The sequence below is a fragment of the Carlito syrichta genome, unplaced genomic scaffold (genome assembly GCF_000164805.1).
Source record: "Carlito syrichta isolate Samal-C Ts95f unplaced genomic scaffold, Tarsius_syrichta-2.0.1 Scaffold309116, whole genome shotgun sequence".
Lineage (NCBI taxonomy): Eukaryota > Metazoa > Chordata > Mammalia > Primates > Tarsiidae > Carlito > Carlito syrichta.
Genome location: NW_007253212.1, coordinates 19,342 through 34,800, shown reverse-complemented (window position 1 = coordinate 34,800; position 15,459 = coordinate 19,342).

Sequence of the window (15,459 nt, the reverse complement as noted above, 5' to 3'; positions counted from 1 at the left end):
AACACTAAATGAGGTAGTATTCACACCATCCTGCATGAAATAAAAACTTACTAGATATGCAAAGAAACAGGAAAAAACGTAACCTATAAGCAGGAGAACAGTCAGTCAGTAAAACAGACCTACAAATCATAGGAGGATAAAATATGCAAATAAAGACTTTGAAAGAGGTAATACAAATGTGCTCAAGAATTGAAAAGAAAAACCTCAAAACAATGAAAAGAAAATGTAAAAGAACCACATGGAACATCTATGAATAAAAAATAGACTATCTGAAAGGAGAAACTCACTGAGTGGGCCCAGGCACAGACTAGATTACCACAGAAAGGATCAGTAAGCTTTAGAACAAGGCAGTAGAAACGATCTAAATGAAAGCACCAAGAAAAAAGGACCCCCAAAATATTAACAGTGCCTCTGTGACTTTGTCAGACACTATCACATGTTCTGACATATGTGTAATTGAAAGGTGGACTGTAGGGGGAAAAAAACCTGAAAATTTTCTGGAGCAAACAAAATACCCATAGATACAAGAAGCGCAATAAACCCTAAGTATAAAAAACACAAAGAAAATAATACAAAGAGCCATCATAATTGAACTACTGAAAAACAATAACAGAACAGTTGTCCCCTAAAAGCTTCCAGAGGAAAAGATTCATTATATATAGAAAACAAAGATAGGAATTATCACCTACTTATCTTCAGAAACCATGCTAAACCTAAATATAATAAAATAAAAATTTTTAATTGCTGAAAAAAGTTCAGCCTAGAAAACATAATTCAAATTCCAAAAGAGAAAATCACTCCAAAAAAAAGAAAAAAATATATATTTTCAGACAAAAGCTGACTGAATTGGTTGCTAGAGACCTGCAATACAGAAAATAGTAAAGGAGATTCTCCAGGCTATAAGAAAATGATTCCAGATAGAAACTCAAACCAACAAGACAAAATCGAAATAATAAAAAATCACAAATATTTAAGGTAGGTGTAGTGGATCATACCTATAATCCTAGCAATTTGGGATGCCGAGGTGGGAGGATTGCTTGAGTCCAGGAGTTTGAGACCAGCCTAGTCAACATAATGAGACGTCGTCTCTACAAAAAATAAAAAAATTAGCCTGGTGCGGTGGCAGTCTCAGCTACTCAGGAGGCTGAGGCAGGTGGATCGCTTGAGCTCAGGAAGTCAAGGCTGCAGTGAGCTATGATCATACCACTGCACTCCAGCCTGGGCAACAGAGTGAGACCCTGACTCAAAAAAAAAAAAAAAAAAAAAAAAAAGGTAAATACTTGAATAAACATAAAAGATGTTTTCTTGTTTTTCAATTTCTTTAAAAGCCAACTGACCTTTAAAAGCAAAAGTATTAACAATATATTGTGGAGTTAGAAATGCATAATTACAAAAATAGCCCAAAATGGGGGCAGGAGAATAGAAATATCAGATGTTAGATTTCTATATCATATGTGAAATGGTATAATATTTTAAAGTAGACGATGATGAGTCAAAGATATATATTGTAAAGTCTAAAACAAACACTTAAAGCAAAAAGGTAGAGCTTATAAATCAATAGAGGAGTTAAAATGTAATACTGCCAGGCACGGTGGCACACACCTGTAATTCCAGCACTTTGGGAGGCCAAGGCAGGCAGATTGCTTGAGTCTAGGAGTTCAAGACCAGCCTGGGCAACATAGTGAGACCCTGTCTCCACAAAATATTAAAAAATTAACTGGGTGTGGTGGCACACACCTGCAGTCCTAGCTACTTGGGATGCTGAGGTGGATCACCTGAGCCCAGGAAGGTGAGTCTACTGTGAGCTGTGATCTTTGTGACTGCACCATTGCACTCCAGCCTGGGTGACAGAGTAAGACCCCACTCAAAAAAATAATAAAATAAGGCCAGTCACAATGGCTCAAACCTCTAATTCGAGCACTTTGGGAGGCTGAGGTGAAGGGACTGCCAGCACTCAGAGGTTCAAGATCAACCTGGGTAATTTGGCGAGACCTCGTCTCTACAATTAAAAACAATAATTAGCTGGATGTGGTGGCGTGTACCTATAGTTCCAGCTACTTGGAAGACTGAGGAAGAAGGATTGCCTGGGCCCATCAGGTCAAGGCTGCGGTAGCCATGAGCATGCCACTGCACTTCAGCCTGGGCAACAGAGTGAGACTTCAACTCAAAATAATAATAAAAATAATAATATCAAAATATACTTAATACAAAAGGAAAAAAAAAGAAAAAGAATTTTTTAATGAGATAAAAAACAAAGTAGTAGATTTAAACAAATTAATTCAATAATTATATCAGATGAAGTAAACATACCAATTAAAAGTCAAAGAGTCGCCGGGCTCGGTGGCTCAGCCTGTAATCCTGCGCCTTTGGGAGGCTGAGGTGAGTGGATTGCCTGAGCCGGTGGGTTCAAGACCCACCTGGGCAGCGAGACCTCATCTCTACAATAAACCAAAAAATCAGCCAGGCGTGGTAGCGCATGCCTGTAATTCCAGCTACTTGGAAGACTGAGGTGGAAGGATTGCCGGAGCCCAGCAGGTCGAGGCTGTGGTGGCTGGGAGCGGCCACTGCACTCCAGTCTGGGCGACAGAGTGAGACTCCAACTCAAAAAAAAAAAGTCAAAGAGTCTAAGAAAGTATAAAAAGCAACTATTATCTACAAGAAATTGTTTTTAAATATAAAGACACAGATAGGGTGAAAGTAATATAATGAAAAAACGTATGCCTACACGAAAGAAAACTGAACTAGCAAATCAAAGTCGAAATCAGGATAAGGAACATTATCAGAGATAAAGATTAACATTTCATAACGACAATCTTAACATGTAATAACAGAGATCTAAAATACATACAACGAAAACTGACAGATCTGAAAGGAGAAATAGACAAATACATAATTATAGTTAGAGGTAAACATTCCTCTATCAGTAATTGATAGAATAGACAAAAGTAATTAAAGATATGGAAGATATGAATACAATCAACCAACTTGAACTGATTAAGATAGATCACATGTTAACCATAAGTCAAGTTTCCATAAATATAAAAAGATTGAAAACAACAGAATATCTTCTCTGATCACAACTGAATTAGATTAGAAATAAAAAAACAAAAAGGTGTCCAAATAATTTCAAGATATTCAGGAATTAAATAACTTATTTTTAAATGATCCATAAGTCAAACAAAAAACCAAATCAACCAAAAGAAATTAAAACAAAATATAATAAAAAGAGTATATCAAAACATATGGGATAAAGCTAAAGATGTGATTATAAGGAAATATATTGTTTTAAGTGCTTATATTAAAGAAGCAAAAGAGTTTTACATAAATTATCTAAGTTTTCACCTTAAGAAGCCACAAACAGGAGAACAGATTAAACCCAAAGGAAGTATAAGGGAGTAAATTTTTTTAAAATAAGAGTAGAAACCAATGAAATAGCAAACAGACAAAAAAATCAATAAAACAAAAAACTGGTTCTTTGAAAAAATATTTTTAATAAATGTGATAAGCCTCTAGCTAGTCTGATCAAGAAATAGAGAAAATATAAATTACCAATATAAAAAAGAAAAGAGGAGATATTACTACAAATCCTAAAGTTATTAAAAGGATAATAAGGAAATATCATAAACAAGTTTAAACCAATAAATTTTACAACTTAGAAGAAAAGAATAATTTTTTTAAAAGACAAAAAATATCAGAAGTATCACACGATGAAATCTAAATATATGAAATATATTATATTAAAGAAACTGAATTTGCATTTAAAAACTATTCCTCAACCAGGTGCGGTAGCTCATGCCTGTAATCCCAGCACTTTGGGAGGCCAAAATGAGAGGACTACTTGAGCCGTAGTTGTCTGAGACCAGTCTGGGCAACACAGCAAGATCTCTTCTCTACAAAAAATCAAAAAGTAGCCGGGCATAGTGCACACACCTATAGTCCCAGCTACTCAGGAGGCTGAGGTGGAAGGATCACCTGAACCCAGCAGGTAGAGACTGCAATACCTGTGATTGTTACACTGTGCTCCAACCTGAATGAGACATCAACTCAAAAAAAAAAAAAAAATGATTCCTCAAAGAGACCTGAAAGCCTAGATTTTTTTAAAAATGAAATATTTTATAAATTCGTTTAAGAAAACAGAGTTAGATTAATCCTGCTGAGAGTTAGTATAGAACTGGAGTCTACAGAGAGGAAAGAGTAAATAAGCTGGTATACATATTTCTCCATCATTGATTGGGAGATTCTTCCAGGTATTAACTCTCAGGTACATTCACCCTCAACTGCTTTTGGCTGAGCAGACTCCAGCAGTTAGAGAAAACTTTAAGCAAAGAGGTATAGATGATACTATGTATTACTATGGTGTCATATATTACTGTAGTGAGGTAGGACTTCTGGTACATGACTTCTCACTCCATATGTGTGGGCTTCCTTCCAAAGGTTTAGTATAGAAAGAGAGGGGAAGAGTAAATTTACAGTGGAGAAACCTGACAAACACTATTTCAGGCAGGTGATCAAGGTCAACATCAATGTCATACTGATAGCAGTTATTAACTGCATAATGATGTCTCAGTCCATGATGGACTACATATATGACAATGGTCTCATAAGATTGCAGTGGAGCTGAAAATTTCCAACTGCCTAGGAACACATTACTCACGTGGTGATACTTGTATAAACAAATCTACAACACTGCCAGTCATATAAAAGTATAGTACATACAATTATGTATAGTACATAACACTTGATAATAAATGACATTACTGGTTTATGTATTTACTATACAGTAAGTCCCTACATACAAACCTTCAAGTTGCAAACTTTCAAAGATGTGAACGTGCATTCACATATCCAATCACATAATTTAGTTCATATATCTGGCATACGTTGCCATGTGCATGTATACTCTGCAAGTGGTTGTGCTTTCGTGTACTTTATGGCACAGTACTGTATTTTTTTTATGTTTTATTTGTGTGAAAAGTATTATAAACTGATTACAGTAAAGAACTATATAAAGCCAGGCTCGGTGGCTCAACCTGTAATCGCACGCCTTTGGGAGGCTGAGGTGAGTGGATTGCCTGAGCCCGTGGGTTCTAGACCCGCCTGGGCAGCGAGACCTCATCTCTACAATAAATCAAAAATTAGCCGGGCGTGGTAGTACATGCCTGTAATTCTGGCTACTTGGAAGGCTGAGGCGGAAGGATCACCGGAGCCCAGCAGGTCGAGGCTGCGGTGGTCGGAGCAGCCACTGTACTTCAGTCTGGGCGACAGAGTGAGACTCCAACTCAAAAAAAAAAAAAGAACTATATAGCTGATTGTATTAGTTGGATACCAAGGCTAACTTTGTTGGACTTATGGACAAATTGGATTTATAAACACACTCTCAGAATGGAACTCGTTTGTATGTAGGGGAGTTACTGTATTATACTTTTTATTGTTAGAGCAAAGGTGTCCAACCTTTTGGCTTCCCTGTATCGCACCGAGTAAAGAACTGTCTTGGGCCATACATAAATTATTCAATATAGTTCGTATGTATATGTATATGTATGTTTTTAAAAATATTTTTATTATGAAGTTTAGAAAAATGAGAACAATATAAAACTAGTGGGAACTTTGACCTTGTTTTTGTAAAGCTAATCTATCCATGTCTGATTCAATTAAAGTGGTCACAATTCTTAGTGAGTTCTCAGGGTGCTCATCAGAAATGTTCCTTCGAATTTTGCTCTTTATGTACTTCATAATTGAAAACATCTGCTTACAACTGTATGTGCTGCCAAAAAGCGATGTCATGAATAAGGGTGATTGTGAACTTCAGAAATGGAACTACGCATGGGGCCACTAAGAAAATAAACACCAAAAATCACATGACGTTAAAAGATTCTATGGGGTCACATTACTAGCTGTCTTAGGCAGCAGTGGCCCACAGGCCGTGGGTTGGACATACCTGGTTTAGAGTGTACTCCTTCTGTTTATCTAAAAAAAAAACAAAAAACAGAAAACCTTTCCTGTAAACTGGTATGCCATGTTATGCCAGCGGCAGCCTCAGACACCTCGTGTTTACTGCAGCTCTTGATTTCACCATTTTCTCTTGTGTTTTTTAAACATTGTTTTGTTCATCTTGGATCCTAAACATACAGAGTCCATGGCCAGTGTTGCCAGTCAGAGGTCACATCAAGAACTTACCTGGAAACAAAATTAAAAGTGCTTAAGGACAATGAAGGCAAAAAATCCATAATGATAATTGCTCGCCAGTCAGGCATGTCCCATTCCACCATAGCTATGATCTTGAAGAACAAGAAGACAGTGACAGAAGGTGTTAAAGGATCTCCTTCACGGAAAGCAGTGAGACTAGCAAACATGCATGAAAGGACCATATCAGATATGGAGAAAGTTCTAAGGCCCTAGATTGAAGAACAGAAGCGTCAAACAAAAAAGTTGCTTTGATATATTCAAAGAAAAGCCTGGGCCTGAGTAGGATGTCGAGTCTACTGCTCGCTCTGGGTAGGTTAAATGATTCAAGAATCGTTATTTGTTAGATAATGTGAAAATGAGTAGCCAGTCTGTGTGTGCTGTTGTGATAGCAGCTGAAGAATTTTTGGAAACTCTAAATGAGCTGATCGTGGAAGAAAATTACTTGCCACAGCAAATCTTCAATATGGATGAAATTTCCTTATTCTAAAAAGATATGCCTGAAAAGGCTTTCATTCATAAAGAAGCCGAGTCAATGCTGGGTTTTAAGGCTTTTAAAGATAGGATAACAGTCTTGTTGGGGACAGTGTTACAGGTTACAGATTGAAACTCTTTGTGATCTGGCAAGTGAGACCCCATGTCCTTCAAGCATATCAATAAGCACACACTGCCAGTGCACCACGGGAGCAATAGAAGTCACAGATAATCCAGCTCCTCTTCCAAGACCCTTCCTGGATTGCTACGCCAGGAAAATGGAGAAATACTCTTTGGAGAACAGCATACCTTTCACAGTTTTTCTTGTTCTTGATAAATGCTCCTGCACATTCTCCTTTTATTGGGGATCTTCATCTCAATATTAAAATGGTGTTTCTTCCTCCAAACACCAACTCTTTGATCCAACCAGTGGATCAAGGAATTATAATACCTTTTAAGGTCCACTTACTACCTGAGGAGAACCTTTGCCCAGGCTACGGCAGCAACGGAGGAAGACACTGAAGAGATGATACAGATGTAATTCTGGAAGGATTACATCTATGACTACATCAAGAATCTTGCTTGGGTCTGAGGTGATGTCACCAAGGAGTGTATGAATGACACCTGGAAGAAGACACACAAGAAGTTCAATCATGGTCAGGTGTGGTGGTTTATGCCTGTAATCTCAGCACTTTGGGAGGCAAGGTAAGAGGATCACTTGAGCCCAGGAGTTCAAGACCGGCCTGGGCAACATAATGAGACTTCGTCTCTGAAAAAGAAATCAAAAAATTAGCTGGGCACGGGGGTGTGTACCTATAGTACCAACTACTCAACAGGCTGAGGCGGAAGGGCTGCTTGAACCCAGGAGCTCAAGGCTGTGGAGAGCCATGGTCATGCCACTGCACTGCACTCCAGTCTGGGTGACAGAGTGAGACGCCAACTCAAAAAAAAAGAGGTTCGACCACGACTTCAAAAAATTTACCAAGGATGAAAAGGCTGGAAAAATTAACAAGTCTGTGGTTGAGACGGCAAACAACTTTAACCTGGATGTGCGTGAAAATGACATTGAGGAGCTCCTAGAGCTGGTTCCTGAGGAATTGACTAATGAGTTAATCAACCACAGCCTTGTTAATTTTTCCAATATCCTCATCCTTGGCAAATCCTTTGAAGTCACAGTCGAACCTCTTAAGCGTCTTCTTCCAGATACCATTGACACACTCCTTGGTGACGTCACGCCAAGCCCAAGCAAGGTTCGTGATGCAGTCATAGATGTGATTCTGGAAGAATTACATTTATATCTTCTTAGTGTCTTCCTCCGTTCCAGCTATAGCTTGGGCAAAGGTCCTCCTCAGATAGTTGGGACTGGAACAGGAATATATAGCTGAAGAAGAGGCCAGAGAAAAGAAAACTCAGAAAAAGAAAAAGAATCTTCAAGAAAATTTACAGTGTAGCGTTTAGCAGAAGCTTCTGCAGACCTCAACAGGCTACTTAAATTTGAGAACATGGCCTCCAACACCAACAAAAGGGTTTCAGTAACAGAGAGTAATGTTAATGGTGAATTACCTGCTTACAAGCAAATCTATGATGGAAAAAAAGAAACAAACCAAGAAAGCCACCAAGGATGCATTTCTGAAAAGAGACATCTCTTCAAGGAGAACTTCAGGAAGGTCCTTCAGAAGTATTCCAGAAGAAGGCATTGTTATTATAGGAGATGACAGCTCCATACCTGTTACTACCTCTGAAGACCTTCCGGTGGGATAAGATGTAGAGGTGGAAGACAGTGATGTTGATGATCCTGACCCTGTGTAGCTCAGTCTAGTGTTTGTGTCTTAGTTTTTAACAAAAAAAAAAGTTTAAAAAAGTAAGTAATATGTTTAGTAGGAAAAATTTCCTAGAATAAGGATATAAAGAAAATATTTTTGTACAGCTGTACAACGTGCTTATTAGAAGGGAGCTACAACACCCCCTCACCCCTCCCCACTCCTTCCCCACTTACGTAAGTGTTGTCTTATTTGTGCTTTCAACACCTGTGTCCCCAAGGTTACCTGACCAATAGCACCAGTCTGCTTCCTCAAAGCCACATCTAGGAGCTATGTGACCACCAACACCTACTTCCTCAAGACTATGTGTGCTATGTGACCACCAGACCCCAGCTAGGGAGTATACAAGGTGCAAAAGAACAGTCTGCTGGTTCTTCTTTAGAGCCAATCATCCTTTCCTTTCCCCCTAATAAATTAAATTTTGTCTTTTCTTGGTTCATCCTCTTTTTCTCCGCACTTGCCTGACATTCTGGTGCCAAAACCCCAAAGGGGTGCCTGCCAGGACTCACTGGATCACCTCTCTCTCTCTCTCTCCCCTTCTCCCTCTCCCTCCCTGGGCTTGATCTGCCTCCTGGCCACGCCCTCCCCAGTAAGGTCGGAGGTGCCGGAGGGTGGGGCGGGCCTCAACAGGATGGCTCTAACCCGGACCAGGAGAACAACGGGCGAGAGTGAGTTAGCAAAAATGAGTAACCGGAACTGAGACTCCAGCCCCAAAGCCAGCCAGTACCTGTTACAGCGACTCTAGCAACCCCGTTCAGCCAACTGCCAGCAGACGTGACAGCTGTCTCAACCAGTGATTGTTCTCCCCGACCCCTTCACAGCTTTTTTAGTGTGTCCTTTATAAACCCGTCGCCCATCCTGCTGGGTGCGACTTCTCTGTCCCACAGCTACATGGACCGGTGAACCTCGCCCAGGACTGCGCTAATAAATTTTTCCTGGCTCCTTTGTTGCTGTGTCACCTGGTCTGGTTTCGTTTACCTTACGTGTGGTGCTGAAACCCAGGAAGATGGTGCGGGGCCCCAACGGGCTCCCCCCTCTTCTTCCGATCCGGGATCTCTCTCGGGAACAGGACCTGGCCCCAGGACCTCAGACAATGCCGTGAGTTCCTCACTTTCCCTGACTTCTCCTCCTACCCTCCAAGGTGCCCAGTCTGAAATCACAACTGCGTCTGGGCTCACCCCTCCGGCATGGTGCCTTTGGCTCCAGTGTAGTGGAGACGTCCCTATCACTGGATTGTCAACCCTATAAAGGAAGCGGATCTTCCTTTCCGTCACTATTCTGAGTGGGTCTGGGACGCTGGGCTCGCTTGTTTAGGGACCCGGGAATGGAGGTTGCGGCCATGGGAAACCAGCCTTCTAAAACTGAGGCTCAGACCCCCTTGCGGTGTCCCATAGCTAATCTGGCTACTCTGAGGTTGTCTGAGGATATCTGTAAATAGAAGCTAATCTTCTTTTCCTCCCGGACCTGGCTCCAATATCCTCTGGACAATCGGTCTTGCTGGTCCCCCGAGGAAACTTTCAATTTCAGCCTCCTCACTGATCTCAGTAATTCTTGTCACCAGACTGGGAAATAGTCTAAGGTCCCCTATATCCAGGCCTTTTGGGCATTGCACTCTCACCCAGATCTCTGCGTCAAATGTTCCTCGTCCCAGGTCCTCCTGGCCAAATCCCCTGATAGGGGCTATCAGCCTCTCCCTGTGTCGGAATCTTCCTTTGCAGATCCTCCGAAGGACCTTGGCCTTCCCCCTCCGGCTCCTATGCCTCCTTCTCCTCCCCTCCCGTCTGCCTCTTCTCAAAGGTCTGCTCTTTCCCAATCCCCTCCTTATCTGACCTCCTGTGCCCAGACCTCCTCCACTCAGGCCCCTCGGGCATCTGCTCCTGCCTCACCTCCCATCTCACTCCTCCTCTATCTGGCTCTTCCTCCCAGCCTGCCATCTCTAATTCCTTTGTCCTCAGCTCCAGTCGTTCCAGGTTCGGTCAGCTCCCCTACCCCATCCACTTCCGTCCCTATTGCCACGGAGGGACCGCCTTCCTCCTCCGGTCCTGTTGATGTCACACCTGACTCCTCTGCCCCAGCCACCTACAAGCTGTACCCTCCTCTTCCGTCATCACCGCCATCTTGCCCTCCTCCCACCTCATTCCCTACTCTCACCCCGCCACTATTTTACAATCCTGCGCCACCCTCTAAATGGACCAGCCCTCCGGTTACCAGGTCCCGGGCCCAGTTACTGGCCCCTCTCCAGGAGGTGGTAGGTGCTGAGGGACTGGTTCGGATACATGTTCCCTTCTCCCTGGGGGACCTGCCCCAGATTGAAAAGCGCCTAGGCTCCTACTCTGCCAACCCGACTGCCTACACCAAAGAGTTTCGATACCTCACTCAGGCATACAAGCTCATGTGGCACGACCTCCACACGATTTTAACCTCCACCCTCACTCCCAAGGAGTGCGATTGCGTCTCCTCAGCAGCTCGGGACTGATCAGGTACATAACTTTGATCATTCTTTGCTGGTCAGGGCCATGGTGGTGCCTGCCGACGACCCACAATGAAACTATCAGGATGGTGCCACAGGGAGGACTAGGAGGGATTAGATGGTCCGCTGCCTTATTGCAGGGATAGAAAAGGCAGCTCAAAAAGTCGTTAACTATGACAAACTGAGGGAAATCACACAGGAGCCTAACGAAAACCCAGCCTCTTTCCTTAATCGTTTAACAGAGGCTCTTACCCTTCACACTCGTTTAGACCCTTCCCCACCACCAGGGTCCACAGTCTTAGCCATCCACTTTATCACCCAGTCCACTCTGGACATCCGGTGCAAGCTTAAAAAGGTGGAGGAGGGCCCCCAGACTCCACTCCGAGACCTGATGAATATGGCCTTTAAAGTTTATAATGCCCAAGAGGAGGAAGCCAAGGCTGTACGGGCCCAGAGGCTAAAACAGAAGGTGGACCTTAAAACCCAAGCCCTAGTCGCTGCCCTGCGGCCGGCACAACAGGGGCCTCAGAGCCCCCATCTCAGGAAACAGCCCGAGACCCGAACACCTCCGGGAGCCTGCTTCAGGTGTGGCCAGGAAGGCCACTGGGCAAAGCAATGCCTCAATCCCAGGCCACCGACTCGACCTTGCCCAGTCTGCAGACAAAAAGGACATTGGAAGTTTGAGTGCCCCCTGGGGGAAAACCATCCCCCGGTGACAGAGTTTTGCGGGGGGGCCGGCTCCCCCAACGGGCCCTCACCAGAGCTCCTGGGACACCTGGACAACTGAAGCCACCTGGACTCAAACACCCCAATCACCCTTGCCAAGCCCAGGGCCACACTATGGGTAGCGGGTAAGTCCATCTCCCTTTTGGTGGACACGGGGGCTACCTATTCTGTTTTACTCTCCTTCCACGGGCCTTTACATCCTTCTCAGGTCTTGGTTGTGGGCGTCTCGGGGGTACCCTACAAGCCGCTAGAGATAGGTCTGGTGTCCTGCCTTTTTGAAGGCCGTCCCTTCACCCATTCATTCTTAGTTATGCCCTCCTGCCCAGCCCCTTTGCTGGGACAAGACCTTCTGTATAAGCTCGGGGCATCTATCTGCCTCACCTCACACCGAGTTCCCCCGAATCTGCTCCTGGCCCTCGCCTGTGCTGTCTTCTCCCCAGAGCCTTCGTCCGATTTCCCCATTTCCCCCGAAAAAGTTAATCCAGTGGTCTGGGACACTTCCATTCCGATGGTGGCCAATCACCACACCCCAGTCCTCATTCACCTTAAAAATCCCTCTTGCTTCCCTTCCAGGCCTCAATTTCCTATCTCACACGCCTATCACAAGGGCCTCCAGCCCATTGTTAACCGGCTGCTCCTCCAGGGTCTTCTGGTTCCTACCAACTCCCCTTGTAATACTCCCATCCTCCCGGTAAAGAAGCCGTCTGGTGCTTATCGACTGGTGCAGGATCTGAGGATAATCAACTCTGCCGTAGTACCACTGCATCCAGTGGTCCCTAACCCATATACTCTCCTATCTCAGACACCCCCCACTGCCACTCATTTCACAGTCCTGGACCTTAAGGATGCTTTCTCCACCATCCCCCTACATCCAGACTCCCAGCCACTCTTCGCCTTTACCTGGGAGGATCCAGACACCCACAGGACCCAACAATTAACCTGGATGGTCCTGCCTCAGGGATTCCGTGACAATCCCCACCTTTTCGGCCAGGCATTGGCCGAGGACCTGTCCTCTTATGACTCTGGGTGTAGCACTCTCCTCCAGTATGTAGATGACCTCCTCCTGTGCAGCCCCTCCAGGGAGGTTTCTCTCCGAGATACGGTCTCCCTCCTTAACTTTCCAGCACAGTGGGGATACAGAGTCTCCCCTTCCAAAGCTCAACTCTTTACCCCACAAGTCACCTACCTAGGGGTGGCCCTGACTCCCACCTCCAAGGCCCTTATGGTGCACCACACCACCTCCATCAGGGAACTCCTACCCCCCACCTCAGGTGCTGAAATCTTGTCATTCCTTGGGCTGGTAGGCTTCTTTAGACATTGGGTCCCCTATTTCGCTATACTTGCTAAACCACTATATGCTGCAGCTAAGAAAACTCCCACCGGCCCCCTCACTTCTTCCTCAGCTGTAGCCCACGCCTTCGAGACCTTGCGAGACACGCTCCTAGCCTCCCCCCTGCTTATGCTTCCTGACTTCCGCAAGCCTTTCCTCCTGTTCACCGAGGAAAGAACTGGGACAGCAACCGGGGTTCTGGCCCAACCAGTGGGATGCTCTCACCGACCGGTCACCTTGGACTCCACCGTCCAGGGATGGCAGCCTTGCCTCCGGGAGCTGGCAGTGGCGGCTTGTTTAACTAAGGAGGCTCTAAAGCTGACCCTTCAACAGCCGGTTACGGTCTACTCTCCCACAGACTCCAGGACCTCTTGGGACATAAGTCATTATCCTTATTAAGCCCTTCTAGGGTCCAGGAGTTCCACCTTTTATTCATAGAACACCCCCAAGTGTCTCTTTGCTCATCGCTGCTTCTAAGTCCAGTTACTCTCCTTCCCTCCATTAGCTCCTCAGTTTTGCCTGAACATTCCTGTGTGGAGCTGGTAGAGGCCCTTAGCCTCCCTCGCACAGGACTCTCTGACCAACCTCTGTCTAACCCTGATCTCACATTCTTCACAGATGGGAGCTCAACTAGGGGGCTGGACGGAGGCCACAGGGCAGCCTGCAGTGGTCTCTCCTCCCACCGTGGTGAAAGCTGCCTCACGACCACGAGGAACTTCTTCCCAAAAGGCAGAGCTGGTGGCACTCACCCGAGCATTACAGCTGGCAAAGGGCCGCAGAGCCACTATATATACCGATTCTAAGTATGCTTTCCTTATTGCCCATAGTCATGTGGCAATCTGGAAAGAAAGGGGATTCTTAACCACCCAGGGAACTCCAGTGGTCAACAGTAAGGCCATTCAACATTTACTCCAGGCCCTACAAGAACCCAAGGAGGTAGCTATTGTCCACTGCCGAGGCCATCAGACAGGCACAGACCCTGTCATTCAAGGAAACACCCTGGCCGACGCCACGGCCTGCCAACTTACCTCAACCCAGGACGCCACTCCTGTCCTGTTTCTTTCTCCTTCCCTAACTCCCAGGTACTTGGAGGACGAAAAACAGCGACCCCTCAGCCAGGGCGCCATGGCTGGGCAACAGGGGTGGATGCACCTCAGAGACAGGATAATCCTTCCCTAGACTCAGGCAAAGGAAATCGTGGCCACAATCCACCAGTCTTGACACATTGGTCCCGAGGACACGCACAGGTTTCTTTCCCCGATTTTCTCACTGCAGGGTCTCCGAGAAACCATCGACCAGGTCCATATGGCCAGTCAAACCTGTGCATACGTTTCCTCTCAAGGAGCCCTCCGGCGCCGGACGGCAGCCCACCAGCTGCGAGGGTGTCTCCCTGGACAGGACTGGCAGGTGGACTTCACTCATATGCCAAGACACAAAAAGTACCGATACCTGCTGGTAATGGTAGATATCTTTTCAGGTTGGATCGAGGCCTTTCCCACGAGCCAGGAGACAGCCTAAGTGGTGGCTGAGACCTTGGTGGAGCACATCCTCCCCCGCTTCGGCCTCCCGGTGTCCATCTAGTCAAACAACGACCCGGCATTCATTTCCAAAATCACTCAGCTGGTGGCCGAAGCCCTCAATATCATCTGAAAACTTCACATCCCCTACCCGCCCTCAGTCCTCGGGTAAGGTGGAACGGGCAAACAGCCTCCTGAAGGACCAACTAACCAAGCTTTCCCTGGAAGTAAAACTTTCCTGGCCTGCTCTACTCCCTCACTAGGGTGCGTACGGCTCCCCGGGGGCCGGTCAGCCTTGGCCCGTTTGAATTGATGTATGGTAGGCCTTTTCTCATTAACACCAGCCTTCCTACAACTCCTCCGCCACTAGCCTCCTATCTGCCCTACCTCTCACTCCGCAGACACCTACGAGAGCACGCCAACCAAACCCTGCCCCAGGCCAACTCCACATCTGACCCACAGGCAGCCATCATTCTACAGCCTGGTGACGAGGTTCTCCTTCGAGAGCTCCAACCCTGGTCCCTTCAACCTCGCTGAACGGGACCTTACACAGTAGTCCTTACAACTCCTACCGCGGCTAAACTGTTGGGGCACTCCTCATGGTACCACATTTCTCGACTCAAGCGGGCCCCTCTCAAAAATGAAGTGTGGAAATCTAATGAGGTGGGACTCCTCTGGTTACGATTTAACCGCATTAATGCTAGTAAGCCTAACCAATAACTTTACGATGACATGGGAAATGGCTGATTGGACTTGCAACCGATGCGTCTCTGCAGGAAAACCCCAACTCCACCAGCTGGTTCCCTGTATGTGCTATCATCAAAAATTTTCGTGCCGACTAGGAAAACAAAAGTACTGGGCTGCAATAATGTTAAGAGATTTCCAAGTGGGCTGCCCAGGTGGCAGTGGCACAGTCTGCTGCTGGGAGCAAGACCCCCC